The 27,604-nt window shown below is 42.1% G+C and overlaps 1 long non-coding RNA gene and 1 other non-coding gene across 5 annotated transcripts; both read left to right on the top strand.

Moving 5' to 3' along the window:
• The first annotated feature begins 10,593 nt into the window (after positions 1-10,593).
• On the top strand, positions 10,594-22,968 carry LOC110134423 (uncharacterized). Of its 4 annotated transcripts, none has more exons than XR_011492386.1 (7): positions 10,594-10,743; positions 11,478-12,245; positions 12,467-12,640; positions 12,946-15,845; positions 17,023-17,208; positions 19,746-19,918; positions 22,116-22,968. It is a non-coding gene; the product is annotated as an uncharacterized lncRNA (long non-coding RNA). The 4 variants fall into 4 exon arrangements; XR_011492387.1 differs by having other exon boundaries at positions 10,597-10,743; positions 11,478-11,578; XR_011492384.1 differs by having other exon boundaries at positions 11,478-12,640.
• TRNAC-GCA (transfer RNA cysteine (anticodon GCA)) lies at positions 10,895-10,967 on the top strand. Its single transcript has one exon. It is a non-coding gene; the product is annotated as a tRNA-Cys (tRNA).
• Positions 22,969-27,604: the final 4,636 nt, after the last annotated feature.

Genomic DNA, 27,604 nt, shown 5'->3' with positions numbered 1-27,604 from the left:
ACAGGAAGACTGCTACAAGTCTGAAGTTAAATATCATCTCTCCCCACCTCCAATAAAAGGAGAACATCTTTGTGATTTTTGTCCAAGGAAATAAACCCAACTCCAGGGGCTGGGGTGATGTCCTGCTCTGTGACACAGGAAGCATTGCCTTTGTGTGGCTTCCAGGCTTTGCTGGCTTTTTAGGAGTTTGATTTGGGAAAGGGAAAAAGAAGGTGACTGCCATCAGTTCACAAGATGAATGGCTAAGGGATGTTGCTGGTGGACAATTTGCATCTTACAGGCGGTTTGGGAGTTGGGTGAATAGCTCATGATTGCAGATAAACACCACCTGCCACGCTGTCCACCGCAGCCCCCCCTTTGCTTGGAAGAGAGGTTTTTCTCTTGGGCATGATTGCTGTTCTCCTTTTCCTTCACTTTCCAGTGCTTTTACGCTAATGCTTTGGAGCTAGATGAGCAAATTGGATTTATAGGAAAACTAGCTGGTTCCTCTGGGAAGAAGGAAGAGCCATTTCCAATTGAGGTTCGTCTACATTTTTATTAAATTGGAAAGTGGTGGCTGTAGATGCCCTTTCCCAGTCCCCAGAGGTCCCCTTTGTATGGTCTGTGGACAGCATGCTTGTTGGAATGCAAAATCCATGGCTCTACAGCAGGCCCAAGGCAAGCCAGGATTCTGAGTTTTTAACAAGCACTCCTGGGATTATGGGCCCTGACACAATGGGTTCTAAACCTAGGTAAGCCCCATAATTATCTAGAGGGGGTTAAAAAACTGTAGACCCTCAGACCTCAGACCCTGAAGATTCTGACTCCACAGATCAGCTATATGTGCGTGGGAAGTGGAAAGGGTTTTCCCAAGGGATCCTGGGAAGCAGCCAGGTCTGGGAATCACTACCCTCAGGAATTTATCAGAGGTGAAATACTGCAGGACCTGGGACTTCTCTGATGGTCCAGTGGCTGAGAATCTGCCTGCAGATTCCCTGCCTGCAGGGGACACAGGCCGGATCCCTGGTCCAGGAAGAAGATTCCACATTCCGCAGGGCAACTCAGCCTGTGCAGCCGAACTACTGAGCCCACACTCTAGTACTCTGCAAGTACTGAAGCCTGAGTGCCCTAGAGCCCGTGCTCTGCAACAAGAGAAGCCACTGAAATGAGAAGCCCACGGTACTGCCACGAGAGTACCCCCGTTTGCCGCAACTAGAAAAAGTCCACGTGCGGCAACAAAGACCCCGCAGAGCCCCCCCCAAAATTTTTTTTTTAAAGTAAAGAAAAAAAAGAAATACCATAGGACCTTGTACAGAAGAGGCAAGGTAGGAGACCCAGAAGCAGGCATCCTTTCTGGGGGCTGCTTCCACGTACCTCTTAAGACCCGGGCTGACAGAGATAAATCCACGAACCTATGGTCACCTTATCTTCGACAAAGGAGGCAAGGATATACAATGGAAAAAAGACAACCTCTTTAACAAGTGGTGCTGGGAAAACTGGTCAACCACCTGTAAAAGAATGAAACTAGAACACTTTCTAACACCATACACAAAAATAAACTCAAAATGGATTAAAGATCTAAATGTAAGACCAGAAACTATAAAACTCCTAGAGGAGAACATAGGCAAAACACTCTCCAACATAAATCACAGCAGGATCCTCTATTACCCACATCCCAGAATTTTAGAAATAAAATATTATATAATTTAATGCTTTTTGCACCATTTAAACTATAACAAGGTTTAAGAAGCTAGATTACTATACAAACAAGCAACTGCAAGGATTAATTTATGTCCATCAAATTAGAATTGAGCCAATCGATTTCCAAAAGTCATTCCAATTAACACCGGTCCCCATCACCTTCCCTCACCACAACACCAATCCCTCAGTGGTGCTATCCCAAGTCTACAAGCTAACTGGGGCATTGATAAGTGACCTCAACCTGGGTGGTGAATCAATTATACACCATTAGGAATAACATGTGGTTTCGAAGCTGTACTGCATTGAAAATCCCACCTCTGGGCATCCCACAGAGACCATCTAAAAGATCTGTCAATTTACATCGCAGTCTCTTTTTTTTATAGCAGAATGGGTAATCGATACCATCACAAACGAATGATGAAATGTGTAATATACACTGTAATGGTCTCATTATTAATTCTGATTACAGTTCTATGTATAAACTGGGCCCATTTCACGATACCAAAATAAGAACTATTCAAATTGAATTTAATGTTATAACAGGCAGAAAAGATTCCATGATGTATAGAACAGCTTGTCATTCATCTGTGAGGGCAGCTAGGTGTTCATGATCACATCACATTATAAATCAGGTGCGATCAACCCTTGGGTGCTAAAAAGTGCTCCTGTCAGAACTGGTTCCTGGTGAGAGGGCTAGAAGGGATGGGGTACATGATATGGCTAATTCTCATTTCAACCAGCTTTGTAAAGAATTCTCCAACAATGATTAATCCATGGCTGCCTTGGAGTCGAGGGGCATTAACAACACTGAGAGAGGCTTTCCCCTTTTCTCCACGACCTCTGCACAGCATTTATGCTTGTAGCTTGTGGGCAAGGAGCACTGGACTGGCAGTGTCTTAATGTACCGCTCTTGTCGGAATTTCCTATTTGGCATGTTCTTATAATATATTTACATTTTTGTCCCTGTGTTTTTGCCACATCCGGTTTCTCCTTGGAGAGCTGTCAGTTTGGGTTCTTTGTGCCCATTGTGTTTGATTTGATGGTGCATTAGTTGTCCTGGATGTTGAATCGCTGGAGAGATTGCCGTTGTAGGCAGATTTTAAATAAGTCCTTGTGTGTTTTATTTGCTATGTATATATTCTCCATCTAGCACTTTTTTTTACTTTATTAATGTTACATCCAAATTTTAGAAATAAAAGCTGCAAATTTAAACAAATGGGACTAATGAAAACCTCAATGCTTTTTGAAAATTGGGACATTTTAATGCGGACATTGTAAAGACCAGCTCTTTGGGGGATGAATATAATGGGCAAACCATGAAGACCAACAGACTCAAAGTATTAAATTTTTCAAAAAACATACAAAGAATAAACTATCGCAGCCAACTCCAGAAAAGAAAAACCCAATCAATAAAATGGGACAAAGAACTAAACAGACATTTAATCAAGAAGTAATACGGAATGGCTAACAAAATCATCATTGAAAACGATGATCAACACATAACATTCTAGTGAAAGTGAAAATCAAAACCCAATGGTAGTACACTTTTGATTTGCACTGTCAGGATGGTGATAAACAGAAAGTAAAATGCAAAACAATACTATGAGGGTGTAGGATAAAGGGAACTCTTCCCTTGGTGAAATTGCAAAAATTATTACAGGGACCTATGAAAATACAGTTTGTGAAGATTTTTAAGTAAAGCTTGGAAAAATTCCATATGACCGCATTTCACTTCTATCACCCGGGAAAACCAGATCTGAAAGAACTAGTGACTCCAGTGTACCTTTGGCCCGACCTGAAAAGCAGAGAATGAAGCACAGTTAGAAGCCCTCAATGAGAATGATGAGAAGCTTTGTGGTGTCTATATACCCATGGTTCTCAGTCCATTAAAATATTCATTTGAAGCTTTCTAATGAGATGGAAAACTGCCCAATGCAGAGGTCAAAGGTAGGAAGATCCCGAGAAGAAATAGGACCATTACCAGTATACTCTAAACCCATACTATAGGAAGCTTGAGAAAGATGGGTTCAAATGATGAACCTTATGCAAAACACATAAACAAGAATGCCTCAAGGTGTATTTAGAAGAGACTATGTAGACTTAGAACAGTGCCGACGTGGTGGGATTATTCATACGAGAACTACGCATCCAACAGATGGTACATTTACTCTAGGTGTTGAAAACAGATCACTAGCCCAGGTTGGATGCATGAGACAAGTGCTCGGGCCTGGTGCACTGGGAAGACCCAGAGGGATCGGGTGGAGAGGGAGGTGGGAGGGGGGACTGGGATGGGGAATACATGTAAATCCATGGCTAATTCATTTCAATGCATGACAAAAACCACTGCAATGATGTAAAGTAATTAGCCTCCAACTAATAAAAATAAATGGGAAAAAAAAAAAAAAAAAGACCCAGGCTGAAACCTTGGAGTCAGAGGGGAGTTAACTACAGACCTCAGAGAGAGGTCTTTTGAACCAGCCCCTCCTTTGCTCCTGATCTCGGCACTGAGCCTAAGGCAGGCTGAGCTGTGGGGTGGGGCACAGGGAGCACTGGACTAGGTAGATCAGAAATGTTCCTTCTAATTTGACCGACTCTGTGAACTCGGACAACTTTCCCTAACTTCTCTGGGTGGGTTTTTTTTAAATTAATTACTTAATTTTTGTCCATGCTGGGTCTTCCTTGCTGCACATGGGCTTTCTCTAGCTGTGGTATGAGGGCTTCTCATTGTGGGGGCTTCTCTTGCTGCACAGCATGTGTGTGGCTTCAGCAGTTGTGATGTGTGGGCTTAGTTGCCCAGTGGCATGTGGAATCTTCCCTGGGTCAGAGATCAAACCCATGTCCCCTGCATTGGCAGGCAGATTCTTAACCACTGGGAAGTCCTCTGGATGGGATTTTGATGTGTAAAATGATGATAATAATTTCCTTTCTAGACACTATGTATTATTTATTAATGTAAGGAGGAATCCAAATAATAAATAGTACTAGGAAAATGCATGAAATCACAGACTTGCAAATTTAAGCCATTTTATATATATATGGATGGATTTTTTTTTTAATGAAAATCCTCAATGCTGGTGAAGTTGTAGTAAAATTGGGACATGTATAGACTGCCAGGAAACATTGTAAATTGGTACCTATCTCTGGGAGAGTGATATGAAAGTGTGTGCCAAGAGCCATGAAGATATCCACACTCATTGACTCAATAGTGTCTGGAAATTATTTGAATAATTAAAGCAGAATCAGAGTTATGTATATAAACATATGTATTGCAGCATTCCTGATAAAGCAAGAAACCCAAAATCAATAAACATGGAAATTAGCTAAACATTTAACACTTGGGAGAGCATTTAAAATTAAAGTAGATCTGTGCAATGGAATACTATGTAGACTTTGAAAAGATCATTCATTATGAAAACCATATAACAATATGGAAAACATTTCTAAGTGTTAAGTGAAAATAGCAGAACCCAGATGGTAGACACTTTGCCTGTATCTGTGTACACTGTAAGAGCAGGTATAAACAGGGAATGGAAGTAAAATGCAAAACTGAGAGTACTTATGCAGGGTGTTAGGATTATAGGTACTTTTCCCTTGTAAACTTAAAAAAATATTAACTATGGCACCTTTTTTTTCATAATAAGAATTACTAGTTCCTAAACTGTGAAGATTGTTGTACATTTGTGAAAGCTTGTTGGAAGGGAAATTACCATGTATGACTCGTATTTTCATTTCTATCATCCCAGGTTGGTAAGATTGGATGCCCAGCTAAATTCTGGGGACGAAGAACTGGAGTAAGAGCTCTGGGTACCTTTAGGCCAGATCCTGAAGAAAGAGAAGAAGAAAGCACATGGCTATTAGTTTTAAGAAGCCTCCAAAATAGAGAAGTAGACAACTTTGTGGGTGTCTGTTTATCCCAGTGGTTCTCATCTGAGGATAATACTCTTCTAGAGGCTTTCCTGGTGGCTCAGTGGTAAAGAATCTGCCTGCCAATGCAGGAGATGTGGGTTCAATCCCTGGGTCAGGAAGATCCCCTGGAGAAGGAAATGGCAACCCAATCCAGTATTCTTGCCTGGGAAATCCCATGGACAGAGGAGCCTGGTGGGCTACAGTCCATAGGGTTGCAAAAGAATCTGGCACGACTTAGCAACTCAACAACTATTACAACAAGAATGTCCTCATAGGGTTATTCTTAGGACTGAATGAGTTAATATATGTAGAATTTAGAACAGTGCCTGGCACGTGGTAAATATTCAATTAATGTTGGATTATTATTACTCTTTGAGATCTATCTTCCCTATCCACTAGGATGGAGGCCCAGGTTCTACTCTCTGATCTTGACCATAGATGCCCAGATTCCTGTTTTCTCTGAGGCTTACCTTTTCCTGGTCCCACCTGTAATTCTATTGTAAACTCCCCCGTTGCTTGAGCTTGCCTGAGTTGGTTTTTGTAATCTGCAACTTAAACTGTGAGAAAAGACTCACCTGCGTGAAGCAACATTATAATAACACAAAGTACAGATAATACTAAAGGGCTGTCAATGAATCAAGAGGCTTAGAACATCTGTGGATGCCACTGATGATACCTAATCATAGCTGAGTGAAATTGTAATTCAGACTACTGCCATGAAGTGAATGGAATGCTGCTAGCTAGGATCTCACTCTCTAAGAAAACAGACCGGGGGACTTCCCTGGTGGTCCAAGTGGTTAAGAATCCACCTTCCACACACACACACACACACAGACACACATATACATAGACACACACACACACACGGGCGTGTGTTTCTGCCTGTGTGAGACACATGCACCCCAATGTTCATCGTAGCACTGTTTATAATAGCCAGGACATGGAAGAAACCTAGATGCCCAACAGCAGACTAATGGATAAGGAAACTGTGGTACATATACATCATGGAATATTACTCAGCCATTAAAAAGAATTCATTTGAATCAGTTCTAATGAGATGGGTGAAACTGGAGCCCATTATACAGAGTGAAGTAAGCCAGAAAGATAAAGACCAATACAGTATACTAACGCATATATATGGAATTTAGAAAGATGGTAACGATAACCCTATATGCAAAACAGAAAAAGAGACACAGATGTACAGAACAGAATTTTGGACTCTGTGGGAGAAGGTGAGGGTGGGATGTTTTGAGAGAACAGCATCAAAACATGTGTATTATCTAGGGTGAAACAGATCACCAGCCCAGGCAGGATGCATGAGACAAGTGCTCGGGCCTGGGGCACTGGGAAGACCCAGAGGGATCGGGTGGAGAAGGAGGTGGGAGGGGGGATTGGGATGTGGAATACGTGTAAATCCATGGCTGATTCATGTCAATGTATGACAAAAACCACTACAATATTGTAAAGTAATTAGCCTCCAACTAACAAAAATAAATGAAAAAAAAAAAAGAAAAAAAAAAGAATCCACCTCCCAGTGCAGGGGACACATGTTCAATCCCTGGTCTGGGGAGGATTCCACATGCTGTGGGGTACCAAAGCCAGTGCTCCACAACAGGAAAAGCCACTGCAATAAGAAGCCCACCCACTGCCACTTGAGTAGTAGCCCCTACACTCTGCAACTAGAGAAAGTCTGTGCACAGCGTCAAAGACCCAGTCTAGTCAAAAATAAATTCATTCAATGAATAATTTTATTTATTTATAAATCAATTAATAAATTGATTCAATGAATCAATCTAATCAATAAGAAAAGAAAACCGACAGGTCAAGTGATTGCTTGACCTGTCTAGGCATGTGCCAGAAAAGTCACGGGAAGAGACCCTCTGCCATAAAATCATGCCCACTAGCATCTGAAATTCCATCCTTAGCGTTCCAGGCCTGTGTTTTGCAGGGAGTCAGCTTTGAAAACATGAATGTTCCTGGGAAAGGTCATTCAGAAAGCCTGCTACACCCTGCTGAGCATGCTTTTATTAAGCGGACTCCTCCACTTCACCAGCCCCAGCTGCTAACCCAGGCAGCCAGAGAGAGAGTCTGAGGAGGATGGAGAGGCAGAGCATGACAGAGCAAACCCTCCTTCAGAACTGCTGGTGGTCTCATCAACCATGCCAGAGAGAGCAGTGGCCCTTAAGAATGCTCGGATTTGTTTCTGTCTGGCACAGTGAACAGCAGGAATGATTGGAGCTGTTCTCTTTGCCAAGGACAAATCGGATCTGACCGCTCTGAAATGGAGGAGGGGAGGAGGGCTGGCTTTTGGCTCTCGGGAATGGTTGTTCATCAATTATTTCCTAAGCCAGTGGTTCTCAAATTTCGCTGCATTTTAGAATTACTTGGGAAGCTTTAAAAATGCTCAGTACCCAGATTTCACCCCAGACCAATTAAGTCAGAATGTCTAGGGGTGGTTGCCAAGCATCACAATTTTTAAATACCACCCCCACATCAGAAAGTTCCAAGGTGTAGTCAAGTTTGGGAACTCCTGTCCAAAATGGTTAGTGTGTGAGGCATCTTACACAGTAGGTGAGAACCTGGTTCCTACCCTCCAGGCATAATACTTAATTGTATTAAGTTTGACTTTTTAAATTTATTTTTTTTTTCCTGAGGGTGTAGAGTTCTATGAATTTTTTGTCAGTATAATTCTTATGCCATAAAATTCACCCTTTAAAGTGCATAATTAAGTGGCTTTTAGTATATCTACAAAGCTGTTCAACATCACCACTAATTCCAGAACCACTAATTCCAGAAAATTTTCATCATTCCCCAAAGAAACTCCATATCCATTAGTAGTTATTTCTCATTTATTCCTTCCCCAAAGCCCTGCCAAACATGGATTTACTCTCTGTCTCTGTGTATTTGTCTATTTTCCCCTTAATATTTATTCAGTTATTTGGCTGTGCTGGGTCTTGCTTGTGGCACTTGGAATCTTTGATCTTTGTTGCAGCATGCTAGATCTTTAGTTGCAGCATGTGGCATCTAGTTCCTTGACCAGGGATTGAACCTGGACTCCCTGCATTGGGAGTGTGGAGTCTTAGCTAGACCACCAAGGGAAATCCCTATTTGTATAATTCTTGACATTTCATATAAATGGAATTATACAATATATGGCCTTTTGTGTCAGGCCTATTTTACTTACAAAATGTTTTTAGGATTCATCCATATTGTAGCATGTATCAGTACTTTATTCCTTTTTTAAGACTGAATAATATTATACCGTCTGCATGTACCACATTTTGTTTATCCATTCATCAGTTGATGGGCATTTGGGTTGTTTCTAGTTTTTGGCTATTAAGAATAATGCTGGGGGATTTCTCTGGAAGTCCAGTAATTAAGACTCTGGTATTCCACTGCAGGGGGTGTGAGTTTGATCCCTGGTTGGGGAACAAAGATCCCACAGGCCGCTTGGCTAAAAGAAGAAAAAAAAAAGAATGATGCTGCTATGAATATTTGTGTACAAATTTTTCTATGGAAATATGCTTTTATTCTCTTGGGCTTATATCTAAAAGCCCATTGGATGTTTAACTTTTTGAGGAACTGCTAAACTATTCTGTAGGGTGGCTGCCCCCTTTTACATTCCCACTAGCAATGTATGATGGTTCCAGTTTCTCCACCTCCTCACCAACACTTTTTATTATTTCTCTTTTTAAAACTACTTACTTAATTAATTTTTGGCTGTGATGGGTCTTTGTTGCGGTGTGTGGGCTTTCTCTAGTTGTGAGCAGGAGTGACTCTAGTTGTGGTGTGAGGGCTTCTCATTGCATTAAGCATCTCTTGTTGCGTAGCATGGGCCCTAGAGGCACGGGCTTCAGTTTTGTGGCTCTCAGGCTTAGTTGCCGCTCAGCATGTGGAATCTTCCCCAGCCAGGGATCAAACCCATGTCCCCTGCATTGGCAGGCATATTCTTAAGCACTGGACCACCAGGGAAGTCCTGTCTTTTTGTTTATAGCCATTCTAGTGAGTAGTTACAGGAATTTTGACACATGTATAGATTTATATCACCATTTGCATAATCAGGATACAGGATTGCTCCATCATTCCAAAAAACTCCCTGTGCTATCCCTTTATTCCACACTTCTCCGTACCTAACCCTTGGCAACCACTGATCTGTTCCCTATAGTTTTGTTATTTGAGAATGTCACACAAATGGCATCACACAGCATGGAACTTTTAGAGACTGGTTTCTTTCACTCAGAATAAATCCCTTTGCGGTCCTTCCAGGTTTTCTGTGCCAAAAGTTTGTTCCTTTTTATCGCTGAGTTATATTTCATTGTCTGGATGGACTTGGTTTCTTGATCCATTCAAAGACATTTGGGGCTATTTCTAGTTTTTGGCAATTATGAACAGAGATGTTATAAATATATATGTGCAGGTTTTTGTGTGGACATAAATATTCTTTTCTCCAGAATACATGCCCAGGAGTGGGACTACTGGGTCATGGAGCAAATGTATATATACTTAGCTTTGTTAAGAAATTGCCGAACTATTTTCCAGAGTGACTGTTCCATTTTGCATCCTCACCAGCAATGTATGAGAGTTCTAGTTGTTTTACATTGTGGCCAGATTTTGGGACTGTCAGCAGTTTAAATTTTAGTCACCCTAATACCTGTGTAGTAATATCTCATCAGAGGTTAAATTTGCATTTCCCTAATGACTAATGATACTGAACAGTTTTTCATGTACTTATTTGCCATCCTTATTTCCTCTTTGGTGAAGCATTGTTCATATCTTTTGCTCATTTTTTTTAATGTATTTATTTGTGGCTGTGCTAGGTCTTTGTTGCTGCTCGAGGGCTTTCTCTAGTTGCTGCGAGTGGGGGCTACGCTTCACTGTGGTGCACGGGTTCCTCATTGCAGTGGCTTCTCTGGTTTCCAAGCACGGGTTCTAGGCACGTGGGCTTTAGTAGTTGTGGCACATGGGCTTAATTGCCCTGTGGTGTGTGGAATCCTCTCGAAGGAGGGATGAACCTGTGTCCCCTGCGTTGGCAGGCAGACTCCTAACCTCTGTACCACCAGGGAAGTCCTTTTGCTCCTTTTAAAATCAAGTTGCCTGTTTTCTTATTGTTCAGTTATGAGAGTTCATTATACATTCTGGATATGAATCCTGTGTTGGGTATGTGATTTGTAAATATTCTCTCCCTGTCTGTAGCTTGTGTGTGTGTGCTCAGTTGCTTAGCCATGCCCGACTCTTTGCAGTACTTTTTGTATATGTGTCTGATGTGAGAAAGGAATGAAATTGATATTTACTGAGTACCTACTGGGCTTCCCTGGTGGCTCAGCGGGTAAAGCGTCTGCCTGCAATGCAGGAGACCTGGGTTCAATCCCCAAGTTGGGAAGATCCCCTGGTGAAGGAAATGGCAACCCACTTCAGTACACTTGCCTGGAAAATTCCATGGATGGAGAAGCCTGGTAGGCTACAGTCCATGGAATAGCAAAGAGTCACACACGACTGAGCAACTTCACTTCTCATGGGTACCTACTATGTGCTAGATATTGGTTGGGTTCCTGGAGGAACAGAGGTGAGACAGTGTCCTAGAGACGGGAGTAGAGGTAAAATTTGAGCCACAGGCCAAGTCTGAGCCGCTGGAGGGCACAGATGGGGCAGAAGAAGGAAATGGTAGTACTGAGTGGTGGAAAGTGAGAGCTCTGGAGTCAGACTCTCTGTTTTTAGCTTTACCATTTGCCACCTGTGTGACCTTCAGCAGGTTACTAAACCTCTCTGTGCGTCGGTTTCTTTGAAAAACTGGGGTAGCAATAGTGTCTACTTCAAAGGGTTGGGGGATTAAATGAGATGATGCAGCTGGTACGTGGTACACTCGCCATCAATGTTATTATTTCTTTTTGTAGTAACATGGTCTTGTGGCAATCAGCGAAAGCTCCCTGGAAGAAGTGTCCTTTGAGCTGATCCTCAAGAACCAGAAGGACTTCCAGAAGCTGAGATGGTGGTGGTGAGGAGGCTGAGGAACCACAGATTTTGTCTGAAAGCTTGTTATTTCTTTCCTCTTCCTCGTTCCATCCCTCCCTCTTCAGCTGGTAGTCTCTTCTCCCAGAGTCTCTCTTTCCTTTCCCGACCTCCTCCTTTTCCCTCCTCACCCACTGGATGCCTCCCTCTGGTGTCCTTGGCCTCACAAGGTCGCTGACTGCTGGGTTATGAGGCGCTCCTCTCGGGCTGCAGGGTCACCTTGTCGCCCCTCGATGGGGACTCTGCACCGGTTCCAAATGGAGGCGGGATGCTGTATCCAGGATTCTTTCCTTGCCGTTCAGGGAGAGATGGATTTAGTGCCGGTCACTTTCACCACAAATTATCGAGCGGGCTTCCATGTGGATGTCAGGCCTGTGTTAGGGCAACAGCTGTACCAGCTCGACCTTGTTCAGTTAATAATTTACTGCCGGGAAATGGGAGTTACATGGGCCAGAAGGCATATTTTGTGTGAACCTTGGGACACCTCTGACAGCAATTTGTGTAATTTGTCCGGGAAGAGCCTAAAGCTATCTGAATTCTAATGTTCTGCCTGTCACACTGACCCTTAGACCCCTTTTATTAACATGGTTGGCTTTGATTTATATTTATTTTATTCCTTTGGTTTCTCTTCTGATCTCATGACTGGAGCAGTGGTGAGTGTGGAAAATGGCTGTGTGAGGAATTATGTTCCCTGTGTCCTTATTGGAAGAAATCCACCAGCAGCTGTGGTGTGGGTTTTCTCTGTTTGTATGTAAAAGGAACTCATACTTGATTTAAAGCTCTGCTATTACCATTTTTGGAATTCTTATTAATTTATGAACAATGGGTTGCCATGTTGTATTAGGTCCTGAAAATTATGTACCTGCTCCTACAGCTATGCCTTGGTTTTTGATGTTGAACTTCAGTGTCCCTTCAAGGTCATTGTGTCCTTTCTCCTGCCTCCTGGACCATCCTGAAATTGTGTCGAAGACCCTCAGGGAGCCTATGGTGACTCTTTCCAAGAATCATACAACCCTATCAGTCAAAATATCTTAAAACACAGACACAGGTAAAAGAAGTTGTTTGGTGGTTTAGATGCTAAGTCATGTCTTACCCTTGCGAACCCAGGGACTGTGTAGCCTGCCAGGCTCCTCTGTCCATGGGATTCTCCGGCAAGAATACTGGAGTGTGTTGCCATTTCCTTCCCCAGGGGATCTGCCTGATCCAGGGATCAAACCCAGGTCTCCTGCATTGCAGGCAGATTCTTTACCCACTGAGATGTGAGGGAAGCCCAAAAGAAGTTGTTTTAAAATAAGTAAGATATGGATTTATTTCAAAATTCAAAGTACTGAGGGGTACTGTTGTTTCCCCCAGTTTTCTTGTTCTCTTTCTGCAGAAGCAAGCAGTTATCCATCTCTGGGCACCTTCCCAAGAGAGTCTGTGCTTTGATGAACACATATGTACATGTCTCCATATTTCTTTTTCTTCACCAGATGGTGAGATAACTTGTATACTATTTTGAACTTTCCTCTTTTTACCTAACTCTGCATTGTAGACATTCTAAATCACCAGATAGATCCACTTTATTATTTTTTGGGTAATTATTTCCCATTGTTTGGATTTTTTAATAATTTACTTAACAAGTTCCTTGTTGACAGACACTTAAGGTGTTTCTGAATTATAAACAATGTTCTTGAAATAGGGTTGCCAGAATTAATATATTGAAATACAGTCTTTCCAGCTCAATTTCAATTTCAGATCAACAGTGAATTTTTTAGTGTAAGCATTTCCCATACTTTTATCCCAAGAGGGCAGGGCATTTGGGACATAGTTTTTTTTTGGGTTTTGTTTTAGTTTTTATTGAAGTATAGCTGATTTACAACATTGTGTCAATTGCTGCTGTACAGGAAAGTGACTCCGTTATACATATATACACATTCTTTTTTATATTCTTTTCCTTTACAGCTTATCCCAGGATGTTGAATATTGTTCTCTGTGCTATACAATAGAACCTTGTTGTTTATCCATCCTATATGTAATACTTTGCATCTACTAACCCCAAACTCCCAGTCCATCCCTCCCCACAGACACAGATATACTAAAAAAATATTGTGATTTGAGGACTTCCCTGGGGGTCCAGGGGTTTAGACGTCACTTTCCAATGCAGGGAATGTAGGTTCAATCCCTGGTCAGGGAACTAAGATCCCACATGCCTTGGGGGAGCTAAGCCACGACTACTGAGCCTGTGCTGCAGTGAAGATCCATCACAGTCAAAAATTAAAAAAATTTAAAAATATCGTTCATCTGAAATTCAAATTTAGCTAGGTAGCCTATATTTTATTTGGCAACACTGTCCTAGAACAATGCCTAGCATATAGTAGGGGCTCAGTAAAGATTTATTAGATGAATAAATAAATGTTTCATCTCTGGAAGGAAAGCTCATCAGGGCAACTACTTTGGCATGTTTCCTGCTATATCTGCAGTGTTTAATATTTATTTGTTTGCTACATGGACACGTGCTACAGTGAATGTCTTTGTGAATGCTTCATTTGGCCCATGAGAGAATATATTTGCAGGATAAATTCATTCGTTTAAAAGTGTGATTCTGCCAAATGGCCCTCCACAGGCCTCTGACACCTCTTGGCTGAGTCGTCTAATTGTATTCATGCTCATCACCTAAAGTCATTTAACCCTTGGGGAACTTCCCCCTTGAGGCTGCCCTAAATGGGGGTCAGAAAGGAATTAAAAGTGCCAACCCCATTATACCATTCCTTTATGCCTCCTCCATCAATTCCTGCCAAGAAACCAGGAATTTTAGATGCAAATGGCAGGGGATAACATCTGGCTCATCAGGGCCCCGGCTGCCTGGTCCTTGGAGGGGCTGGAGAAGCCCATGGGTCCTGCCAATTCCTGGTGATGGATGGTTCCTGTGGGTTGGGCTATCCCAGAGGTGCTTCCAGGTTCCTAGCCCACCTGCCTCTCAATCTTCTAATCTGTCACTGACACGGGATGATTTAATCACTGTAACAAGGCTGTCACAAAGCCTCTGCTGCCTCTGGTGGGAATGTCTGTTACATTTCTTCCCCAGCCAGCCTAGACACATGTGATCTCCATTTGCCAACCACCAAGATCTGTGTGGATCTGAGGTTCTGGGAAGCAAAGGAACACAGTGGTAAGCCCTTTGAACTAGGAATCTGGATGCTTGGACCAGAGTCCCTGTTTCACCACTTCCTGTATAGTGGCAGGGTGACCTTGGACAAATTACTTAACCTCTCCGAGCATCAGTTTCCTCTGCAGTAGAAAGGGGCTAATACCTACATATGAACTCAAGGGTTTGTCACAAAATTTAAATCAATAACTTATGGGGGAAGGGGTGTAGAAATCGTGAAGCATTCTATAAATATAAAATATTTTGAGGTTGGGAGTGTGGACAACAGAGGGTCTTGAGTGGTTTCTGAGTTATATTACTTTTTTATTGGCCAGGCCTCGAGTCTTGCAGGATCTTAATGCCTCGATCAGGGCTTGAACCTGGGCTGTGTCAGAAAAGAAATGAGCCTTAATCCCTGGACCGCCAGAGTATTCCCTATTACTATTAATATTTTGTTATTTCTTTTATCATCATGGATTCAAAATTTCTATCCAGGGGACTTCCCTGGTGGTCCATTGGTTAAGGAGCTGCCTTCCAATGCTGGGGAAATGGGTTCTATCTCTGATCAGGGAACTAAGATCCCACATGTCAGGGGACTACTGAGCCTGCACACTCTGGAGTCCATGCCACAGGAAAGAGTCCACGTGTCGCAACTAAGACCTGATGCAGTCAAAAATAAAACAAATAAACATTTAAAATTTTCTATCCAGGAGGGCTTAAAGGATTCCTGGATAAAAATTGGTGGGAGCAGTGACCTGCCCTTTAGAAAAAATTGGAAATAGTCAATCAATAGCCCACATCAAAGCTGGGGAACAGGGCTGGCTGGTTACAGGAATGGGTGAAGTCTCTTTAAGCCATCCCTTGGTGACCCCGCTGTCTCCTCCCAGGGCTGGGAACTGGTGTTTCTGCTCTCTTGGCATCCCAGTTTCTCTACCTAGAAGATTCTTTCCAAGACTGTTCATCACTGACTCCACCAGCTTCTAGAAAACTGCCATTTCCAAAGAGGCAACTGTCCAACCTGATTTAGGATCAGGCTTCTTCCAAGTTCTCATCTTGGCACCTCTTGATCCACGGTGGATGGAAGCTCTTGCAATTTAAGGAACAAAGCCAGTTTCTCAGCTCTCCGGTAGGTGTGGAAGAGCCTTCCCAGAAGTGGCTGGGGAGCAGAGGAAGCACTGAGCCCTGGGGCGAAGGAGGCTGGTTCATTATTACACCATGATGAGTGTCAGGACCTTTGAAGTGAAGGTCTTGATTCACCCCATCCCTGCTGCCAGCTCTGGGTTTGTGGCTCTGAATTCCTCTTTCTCCTCTGAAGTACAATGAAAGTTGGCAAATCACTCTGTGTGTGTGTGTGTGTGTGTGTGTGTGTGAGAGAGAGAGAGAGAGAGAGAGAGAGAGAGAGAGAGAGAGAGAGAGAGAGAGAAAGGTACAAAAGGCATTACTGACCTGGCTCCTTACCTCAAGGACCAGTGAGTCCTGGTGTGAAATGCCAGTGAGCTGCAAATTAAGAATAACTTCCAACATCTACTTCCAGTGTAAATTACCTCCAAAAGCATCATATTACACCTTTGCAGAGAAGCTGCCCTTGTAGAGATGGCTTTCTTTGCTGGTTTTCAGGTCTGACAGCTTCACACCCAGAGGGGGAAAATACGCAAGAATGAAAGTGAGTTTGTCTAGGCTGCTTGGGGGTGGGAGGAATTCCCTAGGTGGAAAAAGCAAACAGAACCAAGCAAAGCAGATCAAAACACAGCTTATGTCACATTGTTTTGCACCTGAGAGCCGACAAACTCTAAGCTCTAACAAAGCAGAGAAGTGACAGGTGGCTGGCTCTAGGATTCGGGGATGGTGGTGGTGGGGTGGTGGTGTGAAGCTAGTTATAACTATTATAGCACATTGCCCTGGATGCCTCCACTCCCTTACTAGAGAGAGTGGAAATGCATGTAGCAGAGGAAGCATCTGAAGTTTGGAGAGGACTGACGGGCTGCTGCCCTGGAGGGTGGTGGCACACCAGTGTTGCCTCACCTGTCCTCTGAAAGCTGAACATGTAAAAAAAAAAAGAAAGCTGAACATGTCCCTTTCAGGGTTCTGTCCCAGGCATGGGAAAAATGGGTGAGTGGGAGAAGGATGTGAAATTTCCCAACTCCCATCCCCACTCTTAGACCCAGTGTCCCAGGACTTCCTTACCCAAATAGAGTTTGGAAATTTGGGATTTTTCCAGAGTGCCTGTTCCCTCCTGCTTCACCTCAGCTCCGCTGGCCACCTTCCTGCCTCAGGACCTTTGCATCTGCTCTTCTGCCTGCCAGGTTCTTGGAGAGTCTTCCTCTGCAGCTCAGAAGTCTCTTCCTCAAAGAGGCATCCCCCATCAGTGCTTCCCACCCCAGTACTCTTGCTTGGAGAATCCCATGGGCAGAGGAGTCTGGCGGGCTACAGCCCATAGGGTCGCAAAAGTCTGATACGACTGAAATGACTTAGCACACACGCATGCACAGGTAGGTGACAGCCTGGACTTGGAATTGGCAATTGGCTAGTGGGGTGGGGGGCAGTCTTGTAGGACTGAGCCCTTAACCTGTGGGGTCTGATGTTTTCTCCAGATAGGTAATATCTGAATTGAGTTTACTTGTATGACTCCCAGCTGGTATCAGAGAATTGCTCGACGGTGTGGGGAGAATAATCACCTATTGTAACTGGGCACAGAATCCTACCTGCAATATCTTTTGGAGGGACACAGTTCAGCTCAGAACAACTGTTTTACCTTTGTGCTGTAAATAAATCACTGGGACTGGCTTCCCTAGTAAGGAATAGTCATTCCTGGGTATGTTTAGGAGGGTGGGCGATTGGTTCCAGGACCCTCCAAGAATACCAAAATCTGAGAGGCTCAAGTCACTTATCTAAAACAGTGTGATAGTGTACCTTGACAGACTGGAGTGTTTGGGAGACGAGGAAGTTCCAAATAATGGAGTCTTCTAGTTAAAGGAGGGCTACATTGTCCTGATGATTCTAATATGGTATAGTAAAGGTGTTTGGATTTTTCTTTTTTATTTTTTTTGACCCCACCACATGGCTTATGGGATCTTAGTTCCCTGATCAGGGATTGAACCTGGGCCCTCAGCAGTGAAAGTGCCAAGTTCTAACCACTGACTTGCCAGGAAATTCCCCTGGATGATTCTTAATTCAGGATCAACAGAAATGATGACTCCTGGCCAGCAATGGTTGATCTGTATAGCAAATGTACATAGGTGCTTCAGGCCAAAACCAGTTCTGCATCAAAGACTACGCCTGGATTTTACATTTGGGGAGACCAAAAGATTGGCTAGTTCTGCTTTTGTACCTTTCAGTTGGAAGGAAAATACTGAACAAATAAAATTCAGCTAAGGATCCAGGTTAGATTGTGTTTGGTCAAAAGAGAGATTTTATTGTACATTTGGATTATGCTTTGATATTGCACAACTTTGAATTACTAGTAGTATGTGACATATACTATAACATACATCACACCATCACACATAGCATACTACGTGCTAGGGTACTATCCTGGGCTGTTTATGTTCATTAACACATTTAATCCTCACAACAATCCTATGGAGGTACTTTGGTTATCTCCATTCTACAGATGAGAAAACTGAGGCTCAGAGAAGTTATGTGTCTTGTCCAAGGTTACAAAGCTAAGAGGTGGAAGGATCAGAATTGAATTCAGGCTCCAGAGCCTACATTATGCTTTTCTGCCCTTGGTGGCTAACTTGTCCTGGTTTGCTAGGACATTTTGGATTTGGTACTGAAAGTTTCACATCCTGAGAACCCCTCAGTCCCAGACAACCCACGATGCCTGGTCATCTTACCTCTGCCTCTCAAATGCAGCATTCCAAGGTCATCTGTTTTTAAGTAGAGCCATAATTACCTCTAGCCTGTGTACCATTCAGTTTACTGATTGCTAATAGGATAGAAGGGTTGTGAAAATGACCTTGATCATGCTCTTGCTGTTGAAGTGGGTAATATATGGAGAAAATCTGTGGAGAGAACAAACAGGAGCCAAGGAAAATATTTCCAGATCGGCGATAAATAATGACTGAAAGAGAATGGGGTGGGTGAAGAGCTGCCTGTTACTGAGGCCAGAATACGACTGGAAATGCCTAAAATAATGAAGGTGGTGGTGGTGATGGTGTTTTTCTTATATTGGTTGAGTACCTTGTGCCAGGTTCTATGTTAAACACCTTACTCATTCAGCCTTCACGACAACCATGTGAGGTAGGCACTAGTATTCTGCCACTTCACAGATGGCAAAATTGAGACCCAAAGAAGTTAAAGGAAAGGAAAAGAAGCAGCAAAGGAAGCAGCTGACTTCTGGGTGAGAAAGACAAAGTGGATCTAGGCCTGTGCTTGGCTCAAAAGATTTTTTCAATATGTTTCCTACTTAGATTTTTTTCCAGAATCTCTAAGGACAAAGCATTTTTTCCAGACCTGTAGTCTGCTCAGACTGGAAAATAGGAAAAGGACTGAGTGCCAGTCTGTCCCTCGTGCTCACCAGATATTTCCCTGCAATCAATGAACTTATACGTGCAGAACTTGCCACACGTCTGTGGTTTTTCTGAGTGGGCTGGAGTCAGGCATCTCTTATGTGACTTGGTTAGACAATTGGATATTAATGAGTGACTGATGAGAAAACTCAGGAGACGATTACCTGCAGGAGGTCTTCGTGCTGCAGGAGAGGCTGTGGGGGTGTCTGTGTTGGTCTCCCTGAAGGGCCCTCCTTTATTTTATACGCTTTGATGTATTATTCACCTGCCACCCCTGAGGGCTTGCAATTAATTTTCATTTATCCTGGTTCTTTACCAGAGGATTACAAGTTACAAATGGCCGCCTTTCTGGTGTCCTACCAAACAACCTTTCCTTTTAAAATAATGCCCTGTTAACGGAGAGAAAAGAGCTCTGTAGAGATGGGTAATGTATGAAGGAGTTTTTGTTTTGTTCTAAGGAGTGAGTGTACTTAATTTGCCAAAATGCCAGTGGATGCCCTTGATTCTGCTTTCAGAGAGAATGCATTAAAAAAAGGAGTAGGGTGATGCACTGAGAGATTACCATACTAAGTGAAGTCATAAAGAGAAAGAAAAATAACATACTATTTCATTTACACGTGGAATCTAAAATATGGCACAAATGAACCTATCTACAAAAGAGAAACAGACTCACAGATATAGAAAACAGGTATGTAGTTGCCGAGGGGGAGGGGAGGGAGCGAGAAGGACTGGGACTTGGGATTAGCAAAATGTAAACTATTATACGTAGGACGGATAAACAAGATCCTGCTGTTTGGCACAGGGAACTATATTCAATATCCTGTGATAAACCATAATGGAAAGTATAACTGAGTCACTTTGCTGCATAGCAGAGATTGGCAAACATGGTAAATCAACTATACTTCAATTAAAAAAAAAAAAACACCCAAAAAAGAAGTAGGGTGTTTGTTTTTGTTTTATTTTCTTGTTACCATATGCTTAAAAAAAAATCCTTATCTAATGGATGAGCAGTTTGATTTAGTCAATGAGGCTGAATGGAAGGGGAGCTGTCTGCAAGCATTCTTTTTCTTAATTATGATAAAATGTACATAATGAAATTTGTCAGTTCAGTGGCAGTAAGTACATTCACACTGTTGTATAACCATCACCTCCATCCATCCAAAGAACTCTTTTCATCTTGCAAAACTGAAACTCTGATTCTTTAACTCCTCATGTTTTGCCTCTCACCTTTCTTCTGATAGTCTGTGTTAGGATGGTCAGAAGCAGCATTAAAGACATGAATTTGTCTCCCTTAACTGACCCAGCTTTCTGCTCATCACTGTTTCTCGGAAGAAATGATTATACAACCACATGGATCATCTGCCTCTAATGGGGTCAAATGAGTAAACATTCCCCCTTTACAATTGTGGGCAGGGAAGGGGCCTTGGAGTCATAATTCCCTGAGGCCTCTTAGATTCAACTGGCAAACTCACTGGGTAATTAATGGTCCAGTTAATAGTCAGATGGAATACATGCTGGGCTGACATTATTCTGAAGAAAGATTAGGCAATAGAATTTTTTTTTAAAGTTTTCAAAATATTTAAAGATAAAAAGTGCCCAATAGTAAAGAATTTTAAACTGTATGAAAGGGTATAAAGAGAACATTAATTGTTCCTCCTTAGTTCTCTCTTCTGTTTCTTGTGCTTTTTTCTGGATTAAATGTGTAGAGAAGCATGTTTTCAAGTATGTTTATATCCATCTGTATTATCTATTCTTTTATGTTTTTTTTTCTGGCTCTAAAAATACATTTATTGCATCATCTATTCTTTAAAAAGGAACGTGTGTGCGTGCTAAGTCACTTCAGTCGAGTCTGACCCTATGGACTGTAGCCCTCCAGACTCCTCTGTCCATGGGATTCTCCAGGCAAGAATACCGGAATGGGTTTGCCATGCCCTCCTCCAGGGGATCTTCCCACCTCAGGGATCAAACCCGAGTCTCTTACATCTCCTGCACTGGCAGGATGGTTCTTTATCACTAGCACCATTGGGAAGCTCCTTTAAAAGAAAATAACAATAGAATATTGTTCAGATCGCTCTGCCACTTCAGGACTGCCCTGTGTTTCCTGTGTGGACATACTGTGATTCATTATGTCATTTTCTTGGTGGTGGGCATGAGGGTTGTTTGTAGTTTTTCACTAAGCAGTGTGGCACTGAACATGCTAATGCATTTGGTCATATAGTTTACATATACTTACATGCACCTGGCTATAGGATAAATTCCTAGAAACAAGATGTAAAAACTGGATGGATAGTGCTAGCTAAAAATTTAAGACAACTGCTGACCTCTTGAGAAGCTTGGCCAGCCCTTGCGGCTCTATAAGCTGAAGAGATGCTGGCCCAGTAAGTCAGTTAGGACCACCCAACTGAAGAAGGTGCCCTGTGGTCTTGGCACCTGACTAATGTCAAGTTGGGGCACTCCTAGCACTGAAAAGTTTCATCCTCATTATAAATGGTCAATTTACCTTTCTGATTTCCAGTCTCTCTTTAAAAAAATATATATATATATTTATATATTCTATATAAATATATAAATATTATATATTTAAATATAATATATATTATACACATTATATAATATTTATGTACATATATTATATATATATATAATATATATTTTGTTTTTATTTGGCTGCAGGTCTTAGTTGCCACATGTGGGATCTAGTTCCCTCACCAGGGATTGAACCTGCAACCCCTGCTTTGGGTGTGTAGAATCTTAGCCTCAGGACCTCCAGGGAAGTCCCTCTAAGTCAGCCTCTTGATGACTTTGGTGAATATAAATCAATTCTTTGGAGACTGCTCACCCATCTAAGGGGACCAATGCAATTTACCATCTATTTTTTCACTTAGGGTTTGAGGTGATCAACCGAAGGACAGCTGCACTGCTGAAGCATTTAGCCTCCACTGCCCAGTTGCTCTGCTGGATTGCTGACTTGAATGACCAAATGCTCAGAGCTGCTCTGAGACCTGGAATAGGTCTGAGTTCTCATTAGCCTGAAAGCCCAAGGGGATCTCAGGGTGATCTCGGCTGATCTGGAAGAGTCTGACTTATGGAACATTTATCTTCCCATGGCAATTAGTCTATTTATTTCCTAAAGATTGGGTCTGGTTGGAATCCAGCCAGGACCTCCAGTTGTCCAAGGCAGATCTGAGTTAAGAGATTTGCACCTAGCTGATTCTGCCTGTCCAAAAGGAACCGAAGCATCTGTTGTGTGCCTGGAGAGTCAGTGACAGATGCCTCCTAGGAGGTGCAGGAAGAGCTCCTGCAACTTCAGCTGGAGATTCCCCAAGTGACAGCAACGCCTCTGCCTCCATTAACATTTTGATCTAATTTCTGCATGTGATTTCTGAACTGGTATTCTTCTAGTGACAAGGGAATAAAGCAATGACAGGCCTCAATCATCTTCATGTTCTCCCTGGAAGAAATCATGTTTTCTGCTCCTGAGATTGTCTACTAATAGAAGGGCAGGGTTTTCACCTCCACAGGACTTAGGCAGTGGAATTCCTCCTGCTTCCTTGAATTAGCTTCATATGGCATTAAAAGTAGCAAAAAGGGATTGGTGCTGTGTGTACGGTCCATAAATCATTCCACAGCTTCTGCAGTAATTTTTTTTCTTGAGCAGTTTGTGTGTGTGTGTGTGTGTGTGTGTGTGCGCGCGCGCTCAAGGCACAGATTTCTCCTTATTAAAATTTTATTAATTTATGTTTTTTGTGCTGGGTCTTCATTGGTGCGAGTGGGCTTTCTCAAGTTGTGGCTCATGGACTCTACAGCACAGGCTCAGTAGTTGTGGGACATGGGCTTAGTTAACTGAGGCATGTGGGATCTTCCCAGACCAGGAATTGTACTCTTGTCCCCTGCATTGGCAGGTGGTTTCTTAACTACTGGACCACCAGGGAAGTCCAAGGCATAGATTTCTGAAGCAGGTTGCTTGACTAGCAAGACCTTTCAACGTGAGATCTGTCTCTAGGGCCAATAAGCACTGACTTAAGAACTTTTGTGGGGCTGGCAGATCTGAGAAATGCCTCTCTCAGGCAGTGGGGATTTAAGGTCTCTGAATCTGCAGTACATGAATTCATGATGGGGTTAGAAATGCTCAGTTGCAGATGTAACATCATGCAATGGAGTGCAGAGCAAGACAGCCCAAGTTTGAGTAACGCTTCTGCCCCTGGACAAGTCACTTCATGCCTCTGAGCCACATTTGTTCATTCTGCAAGTGGTCACTGAGCATCAGTAGCACATGGAATCAATGAATGAGTTTACTGAGTACCCACTATGCCCTGGCACTGTGGTAGGTACCTTTCCCCAGTTTTCTTCTCTGTAAAATGTAGGTAATACTGTACCTGCTCTCTATTCCTCCAGTATTGCTGTGGGACTCAAAACAAGATAACGTGGGAAAATACTTTGGAAGCAGCAAACTATGTAACCATGTAGAGGCCTGTTACCTTTGCTTTTTTTTCAGATTTTCCACTTCCTCTGTTTTCCCTTCCCATCCTTTCAAGTCTGTACGAGCTTGCCTGGGTGTAGTTTCATGGGGCTGATTATTCACCATGCCACCCAAGTCCAGTGTAGACACATAGCTGGGAGTGTAGCATTTCCTTCTAAACCCATGCCCTTAGGCACACGTGTCATCTTGAAATCTACATCAGTGGGAACACCAGCTTCCCACACGCTGTGGGAGATGGAGTGTGAATATGTGTGTGAATCACGTGAAGTGGAAGGGTTAGGTTCTGTGGCTTTATACTGTTTGTTCCCACATCAGCAGAGACAAGATCTGAGTGATCAGGTGAACTTGATCTGCAGCAAAAAGAGCATGAGCTCAGGAGTCAGACCCTCTGATCCAGGCCTCTGTTCTGCCAGTTACTGATTGTTTAGATGGCTAGACCCAGCTAAGGCAAAAAAGGGAATCCAGTGGAAGGATCCTTATTGTTGTTCAGTCACTAAGTTATGTCTTGCTCTTTGCAACCCCATGGACTGCAGCATGCCAGGCTTCCAGGTCCTTCATTATCTCCTGGAACTTGCTCAAACTCATGTCCATTGAGTCAGTGATGCCATCCAACCATCTCATCCTCTGTTGTCCCCTTCTCCTCCTGCTTTCAATCTTTCCCAGCATCATGGTCTTTTCAAATGAGTCAGTTCTTCGCATCAGGTGACCAAAGTATTGGAGTTTCAGCTTCAGCATCAGTCCTTCCAATGAATATTCAGGACTGATTTCCTTTAGGATTGACTGGTTTGATCTCCTTGCTGTCTGAGGGACTCTCAAGAATATAGCACCACAGTTGAAAAGCATCAGTTCCTTAGTGCTCAGCCTTCTTTATGGTCCAACTCTCACATCCATACATGACTACTGGAAAAACCATAGCTTTGACCATATGGACCTTTGTTGGCAAAGTGATGTCTCTGCTTTTTAACATGCTGTCTAGGTTTGTCATAGCTTTTCTTCCAAGGGGCAAGCGTCTTTTAATTTCATGGGTGGAGTCACCGTCCATAGTGATTTTGGAAACTAAGAAAATAAAATCTGATCCTAGATATCTAAAATTGGGGATAACCAAAGTCAGGGACTTAAATACTTTCAGGACATTCTTTTCTCTATGGATTTTTTTCTTTTTCCCTCTCTATGTGTGGCCTTTATTCTTTCAGTTCAGCTTTTCCCCAGAGAAGAGATCATGGCTTCTGGCAGCTCTTGTTCATATGAGCTAACAGATCATAACTTTTCTATTAGAGAAGGCCTGGCCTCTTCCTTCAATTTCGATGTCAAAAGTGCTAGAGAAGTCTGATTGGCCTGGCTTGGGTCCTGTGTCTGGTCTTAGACCAATCAACCTTGGCAAGGGGAGGGGCAGAAAGGGTCATGTGGCAGAGATAAAACCATTCCTAGAAATTAGGAAATTGATTACAAGCCTGATAGCTAACTTTTTTTACACAGTTACTTCATTTCTCTGAGTCTTAGTTTTCTGACATGTAAGTGTGACTAATAATACTGTCCAATGTCACAGTGAGGTATACAACTCTCACATTTTGAAACCTTCATCTTGCTCTTAGATTTAGCTAGTAGTGGAGGCTGAAAAATAATGAGACAAACTGGGAAACCTTTAATTTATTAAAACAAAAAATTTGGTGGCATGCAATATTTACTTTCACATATCAAAAGTATGTAAAGCAGTTACTTCAAAAATTAAATTAATTAATTAATTTATTTTTGGCTGCTCTGGTTCTTAATTTCTGCTTGCCCTGGGCTTCATCTAGTTGTGTCGAGCGAGGGCTACTCTCTAGTTGCTGTGTTTGGGCTTCTCATTGCAGTGGCTTCTCTTATTGAAGAACACAGGCTCTAGAGGGCGTGGGCTTCGGTAGTTGTGGCACATGGCCCCAGTATCTGCAGCTCTTGAGTTCGAGAGCATGAGCTCAGTAATCGAGGCACATGGGCTTAGTTGCCCTGCGGTATGTGGGATCTTCCTGGACCAGGAATTGAACCCATGTCCCCTGCATTGGCAGGCAGATTCTTTCTCACTGAGTCATCAGGGAAGCCCAAACCAGTTACTTTTAAACTCAATTTTGTTTCCTAGGCAAGATCTAAATTCTGGAATTCAGTGTCTAATTAAACCACATGGTGGGGGGGGGATCAGGAGGAGTAACATATACACACTACTGAATATAAAATAGATAACCAGCAAGGAATTACTGTACAACACAGGAAACCATACTCAATAGTTCAAAATTTCATAATAACCTATAAGGGAAAATAATCTGAAAAAGAATATACATACATACATATACATATATACATACATATATATATATGAATCATTATGCTGTATGCCTGAAACTAACATGAAATTGGAAATCAACTATACTTCAATTAAAAAAATAAATAAACAATATCTTTAAAACTGGTCTTTCCCAACACAGAAATACAAAGAATCATAAGAGACTACTACCAGCAGCTCTATGCCAATAAAATGGACAACTTGGAAGAAATGGACAAATTCTTAGAGAAGTATAACTTTCCAAAACTGAACCAGGAAGAAATAGAAGATCTTAACAGACCCATCACAAGCACGGAAATTGAAATTGTAATCAGAAATCTTCCAGGAAACAAAAGCCCAGGACCAGATGGCTTCACAGCTGAATTCTACCAAAAATTTAGAGAAGAGCTAACACCTATCTTACTCAAACTCTTCCAGAAAATTGCAGAAGAAGGTAAACTTCCAAACTCATTCTATGAGGACACCATCACCCTAATACCAAAACCAGACAAAGATGCCACACAAAAAGAAAACTACAGGCCAATATCACTGATGAACATAGATGCAAAAATCCTTAACAAAATTCTAGCAAGTAGGATCCAACAACATACTAAAAAGATCATACATCTTGACCAGGTGGGCTCTATCCTAGGAATGCAAGGATTCTTTAATATCCGCAAATCAATCAATGTAATACACCACATTAACAAATTGAAGGATAAAAACCATATGATTATCTCAACAGATGCAGAAAAAGCCTTTGACAAAATTCAACATCCATTTATGATAAAAACTCTCCAGAAAGCAGGAATAGAAGGAACATACCTCAACATAATAAAAGCTATATATGACAAACCCACAGCAAACATTATCCTCAATGGTGACAAATTGAAAGCATTTCCCCTAAAGTCAGGACCAAGACAAGGGTGCCCACTCTAACCACTGCTATTCAACATAGTTTTGGAAGTTTTGGCCACAGCAATCAGAGCAGAAAAAGAAATAAAAGGAATCTATATAGGAAAAGAAGAAGTAAAACGCTCACTGTTTGCAGATGACACGATCCTCTACATAGAAAACCCTAAAGACTCTACCAGAAAATTACTAGAGCTAATCAATGAATATAGTAAAGTGGCAAGATATAAAATTAACACACAGAAATCCCTTGCATTCCTATACACCAACAATGAGAAAACAGAAATTAAGGAAACATTACCATTCACCATTGCAACAAAAAGAATAAATACTTAGGAATATATCTACCTAAAGAAACAAAAGACTATATATATAAAACTATAAAACACTGTTGAAAGAAATCAAAGAGGATACAAATAGATGGAGAAATATACCGTGTTCAAGGATTGGAAGAATCAATATTGTGAAAATGACTATACTACCAAAAGCAATCTATAGATTCAATGCAATCCCTATCAAGCTACCAATGGTATTTGTCACAGAACTAGAACAAATAATTTCACAATTTGTATGGAAGTACAAAAAACCTCAAATGGCCAAAGCAATCTTAAGAAGAAATGAACTGGAGGAATCAACCTGCCTGACTTCAGGCTCTACTACAAAGCCACAGTCATCAAGACAGCATGGTA

This window comes from Odocoileus virginianus, chromosome 17 (genome assembly GCF_023699985.2).
Source record: "Odocoileus virginianus isolate 20LAN1187 ecotype Illinois chromosome 17, Ovbor_1.2, whole genome shotgun sequence".
NCBI classification, from domain to species: domain Eukaryota; kingdom Metazoa; phylum Chordata; class Mammalia; order Artiodactyla; family Cervidae; genus Odocoileus; species Odocoileus virginianus.
The sequence above is the reverse complement of the archived record's forward strand: the minus strand, read 5'-3'. Positions and strand labels throughout refer to the sequence as shown.